We start from the raw sequence: 5,427 nt of genomic DNA, 5'->3' as shown, positions 1-5,427 counted from the left end.
TCCTCCTCAGAGCCTTTGTATTTTTTTTTCTATAGTTTAATGCATTTTAATAGCAAACTTACAGGAACAGCACAGAAGACAGACAACATTAAAAACATGTACTTGTGTGTAAGACAACTCAGTTTAAAACGTATAGTGAATGGATGGAATCTACCCTATGATAAAAATGTTACAAACACCATTTAGTTGCTGTCAATAAGAAATTTACTTGTTTTTAACAAATCTAAATGCTGGCATTGTCCAGAAAATTTTAACAATTTTATTTATAATTGTTATAAAGTTGAACTGCTGAAACTTGTTCACTGAAACATTTTGACTTGCATTTATGCTTTATGTCCCTGCATTCATATTAAAAATTCACACAAATGAAAATGAAAAAACTGCCAATGCCTGATTTCTGTCCCTTATTTCTCCATTCACAATCATATACTTAGGTACCTTTTTACCCCATTGGGGAGGAAGGGGAAATCTAACATTCAGAAATACCAATAACAGGAGGAAGAGAATTTTTTTTTTTTCTAAGAATGAAATGGTTCCCATTATAGTGGATTCTTAAGCACGTTCTCCACGTATGCGACGTGCTAGCTGGATGTCTTTTGGCATAATAGTTACACATTTGGCATGGATAGCACACAAGTTGGTGTCTTCAAAAAGGCCAACCAGATAGGCCTCACTTGCCTCCTGCAAAGCACCAATAGCTGCACTCTGGAAGCGCAGATCTGTTTTGAAGTCCTGAGCCATTTCTCGCACCAGACGCTGGAAGGGAAGTTTACGAATCAGAAATTCGGTGTACTTCTGATAACCTCTAATTTCACTAAGCGCTACAGTACCAGGCCTGTAACGATGAGGTTTCTTCATCCCTCCAGGAGAGGGAGCACTCATACGAGCGGCTTTTGTAGCCAGTTGCTTCCTGGGTGCGTTCCCACTGGTTGATTTGCACTGGTTGATTTGCGGGCAGTCTGCTTTGTAAGAGCCAAGGTATAGAGACCGCCTCACTTCACCTTCAGCTGGAGCTTGGCGAGCTAGAGGCGGCGCGGCCGCCTTTGTATTTGTTCTGGTGGTGGTGGCTGTGTGCCGTGGAGTCAGTTCAGACTCAGCGACCCTGTACAGGGTTTCCGAGGCTGTAAATCTTTACGGGAGCAGAACGCCTCATCTTTCTCCTGCAGAACAGCTGGTAGTTTCGAACTGCTGACCTTGCAGTTTGCAGCCCGATTGGTAACCACTACGCTCCCAGAGCTCCTTGTTTCTACCCTCCAACAAAACCCTTGGGCCAATTCCTTGAATGGATAACTTCACAATTTCCCAGCTTAGGTAAAATTGTCACCTTTTCAGAGGGGCCCCTAAGTATTCACTATCATAGCACCCTGTTTCATGCTTGAAAAAGAATATCACACTTTGCAATGATATATTTGTTTACTCATGTAACTCTACTGCTGAGCTCCGTGACAACACTCCTTGCAGGTTATGCAGACTCCATTCAGACCCTTGAACACCCTTGGTTCCCAGAGGGTGATGGGAAGTTTTACTTTGCTCTTTCCATTAAGCTGCCCTTTAGCCTGGAGCAGGTTCCTAGTATATGGACCCCTAGAAGTCCCCTACACTTTGTTTCCCTCTTGCCTTTTTTTAACCCCTCTGCCCTCATTTTATTCTGCAGTTATATCTTGAGTTTGAGGTGATCAGTACCATTGTCCCTTTGTCCCTTTCAGTTGTGTGGAAAGATACTATTTTTGAAACCGTAGAAATGTGATTTTTAGTTTTTTCTCTTTTTTTCCCCTATTCCCCATCTTTCCACACTTAAGCACATAGTTGGCCTTATGTTCCTGGTCTCAGGGGAGGCAAGGTGCCTTTTCTGGATCCCAGTGTTATATTAAACTTCCAAATAGTTAAGTAATTAGAAGCCTAGAATCTTTCGATTTAGCTGTTCACAGATGAGGCTCTCACCCCACTTCTAGTTTATTCCAAACCAAGGGCCATAGGCAGTTTGGACTTCCTTCTGAACATCAAGAAATTGTGAGTGAAGCTAATAAGGAATAAATATTCTACCAGAGTGTTGCCTAGGGTCCTCTGGATCATTCCTGAGTGGACTTCTTGGTGGGCAAGATTTTCCACTAAATGAATCCAGTATATTTGTCACAAAAAATAATAGTGTTGATCCTATTGGGTCAGAAAAACAGCAACCATTTCTAGCATTAGTTCTATCCTCCAAAACACAGAGCTCAGAAGTCCAGGACTTTATTTCTTAGGTTGTAAGATCTGTGTCCACAGTCCATTTAAGGATATCACAGTAACCAATATAACGGACAGTTCATTGCTATTGTTGTTAAGTGCCATTGAGTCCGTTTCGACTCATAGCTACCCTTTATAGGATTACCAAGGAGTGGCTGATGGGTTTGAACCACCAACCTTGCAGTTCAAACCGACTTTGCAGTCCAGTGCGTGTCCTACAGTGCCACACCAGGACAGTTCATTAGTGATAGTTTTTTTTTTTTTTATCATTTCCATGAAAACTCATGCCTGTGGAGTAGGCTTACACTTTCCCAACACCAAGTCTCCGGTTCTCCCTTCAACATGTGATTATAAGGAGCTCTGGTAGGTTAGTGGTTATGAGTCGGGCTGCTAATCTCAAGGTCAGCAGTTCGAAACTACTAGCAGTTCTGAGGAAGAAAGATGAGAATTTCTGCTCCCGTAAAACTTTACAGCCTGGGAAACCCTATGCAGGGTTGCTATGAGTCAGAACCGACTCCACGGCACACCAGCACCGCCATTAGTGACTACAGCTCTGTATCAGTGTTCCGTAGCGATCTCATGAAATAGTAATCAGATTAACTCCAACTCATAGCAACCCTGTTGGACAGAGTTGAACTGGGCTGCTAACCTCAGGGTCAGCAGTTGGAAACTACCAGCGGTTCTGTGGGAGAAAGATGAGGCTTTCTGCTCCCGTAAAGATTTACAGCCTCGGAAACCCTGTGCAGGGTCACTATGAATCAGAACCGACTCCATGGCACATAGCCACCATAACCATCATAGGGTTTCTGAGACCGAAAGTCTTTATGGAAGCAGAGAACCACATCTTTCTCCCATGGAGTAGCTGGAAATTTTGAAGCCCCAACCATGTGGTTAGAAACCCAATGCTCAATTCATTGTGCCATCAGTGCTCCTTAGTAATCACATTGTTCTTGTTGAGTGCTGTTGAGTCGGTTCCGACCCATAGTGAACCTGGATAGAGTTTCCAAGGAATGGCTGGTGAATTTGAACCGCTGACCTTGCAGTCCAGTGCATCATCCTGCAGTGCCATTTAATTCATAATTGAGATTTTCAGCATAGCCTTTCCAAGATAATATTTGTGTATTATATGATGGGCATATTAGAATCCTCAAAAGTCTAAAATGAACATTGACTAGTTGGTCCATTGGCACCAAGTATACAGTTTACACAAACCCTGGAATTTTTACAACCTCTACCAATCACTTGTACCCAAGCCATGAGTCAATGTGACATAAACTGCTAGTTGCTCCCCAATACAGACTCATTGTTCCTTTAATTGTAGAAACTCCAAGTTTGAGCTATAATCCACATTTTCCAATTAAATTGTATTAAAGTCATGTGACTAGAATGGAACTAGAAGTTGTGTGTGCAACTTTATGAGACGTTAGAAAGGAAGGGACATTTGGAAAAGAAACCATCTAAGATCATGAGATGAAAGTTATGGTAAAACGCTTTACCTCTATTTCTCTTCCTTCTTTAGATTCTTTTAAAGCATTGAGATATTTTTACCCCAGACACATAATTTGAATCCAGACATAATTATTACCATATTGTAAGCTTATGATCACTTAAATTTATTCTTTTCCTTGATTGAAGTCCTTTTAAAAAAGCTTTTTATTCTGAATTGGGTGCAAGTTTACAGAGCAGACCATCAGTGTTACATGAAACAATTCATGCACATTGATTGCAGTCCTCTCGGTGGAACATCACTTAGCCCATTTCCTCCTTGTGTTTCCTGATTCTATTCTACCTTCTTTCATAACTCTTTGAAACTTTGTCCTTGGGGAAATGCTGCCCTTTTGATCTCAAATGGTTGGTTATTTTAAGGCCTAAGTACTTGCTTAGTGTCATTGGTCCCCTTATCTATTGTTTGGCTGAAAATTGAGCCAAGGCATGACTTCAGCTCCAAACATGAAGGGGGACTAAAGGCTGTAATCTCTGGGGGTCCACCAGTCTCTGTCTGAATGTAAACCTGGTCTTTTTTATGATTTTGAATTTGGATCCATTTTTCTCCCACTCTGTCAAGATCTTTCTAATGTGATCCTTTTCAGAGTAGTTGGTAGTGGTAACCGGGCACCATGGAATTCTTCCAGTCACAGAGTCATGGAGACTGATGTTCACGTGGTCCGTTAATCCATCGGGCTAATTGTTTCCATTTTTCTTTGATTCTCATTATTCTTCTCTCCTCCAGAAGGGAGAGACCAATAGTTGCACCTTGTTCTTCAGTCCTTTTTACATTTCTGTTTCCACTTGGGAACATTTTCCTTCTTCAAAAGAATGGCCTTTATCGTTTCTTATAGTGTGAGTCTACTAGTGATGCTCACAAAACTCTCAAGTTTTGTTTGGAAAAATTTTTTCATTTTGTTTTCCTTTTTGAAGGGTAATTTCCCTACGTATAGAATTCAAGGTTGGCCGTTATTTTCTTTCAGCACTAAAGCCAGCGCTTTGTCTTCTGGCTTCCAGTATTTTTGCAGCGAAATCAGCCAATATCTTATTCCTTTGAACATAATGTGTCCCCTTTCCCTCTGTCTACTTTTAAGATTTCTTCTTTGAATTTGTTTTCAGAAATTTAAGTATGATGTACCAAGTGTGGCTTTCTATGTATACTTGGTGTTTGTAGTTCTCTTTAGTCTGCAGCTGTATGTCTTTAATCTGTTTTTTTGGAAGAAATCTCAATAATTATCTCTTCAAACAATGCTTTTGTTCAGTTTCTCTCTCCTTACTTCTAGAACTTGAGTTGCACATATGTGAAATATTTTTATCAGGTCCCTTCTGTCTCTAATATCCTTTTTTTATACTTTTCATCCTTTGTTTTGTTGGGGGTTTTTTTTCTTTCCAAGTTTCAGGTTAGATATTTTCACCTGACCTGATCTGCAGGTTCACTAAAGATCTCCGTGTCCAATCTTCTGTTAAATCCATTGCGACAGTTCAGGTTTTGTGTCAATTTGACTAGGCCAGAATTCCCAATGGTTTGGCAGTTGACATGTGGTTATCTGTATGCAGTGTAATTAACTCTACGATGAATGGCTATGAGCAGCCAGTCATTTGAAAGGCTCTTTCCTCAGGGGCCTTCTTCCAATATAATGGGCGCTCAGGCCAAACTGGCTTGCTTTCTGCTTTTCCTCCAACCACCACTTCTTTGGACTTGAGCCAGTGGCCTGC

General features: G+C 41.0%; 1 pseudogene; it reads right to left on the bottom strand.

Moving 5' to 3' along the window:
• Positions 1-552: 552 nt before the first annotated feature.
• On the bottom strand, positions 553-5,184 carry LOC102836122 (annotated as a pseudogene).
• Between the last annotated feature and the right edge of the window lie 243 nt (positions 5,185-5,427).

Source organism: Chrysochloris asiatica, unplaced genomic scaffold (genome assembly GCF_000296735.1).
Source record: "Chrysochloris asiatica unplaced genomic scaffold, ChrAsi1.0 scaffold00159, whole genome shotgun sequence".
In the NCBI taxonomy this organism is placed as follows: Eukaryota; Metazoa; Chordata; class Mammalia; order Afrosoricida; family Chrysochloridae; genus Chrysochloris; species Chrysochloris asiatica.
Note: the sequence above shows the minus strand (reverse complement) of the source record. Positions and strands in the feature narration are given on the sequence as shown.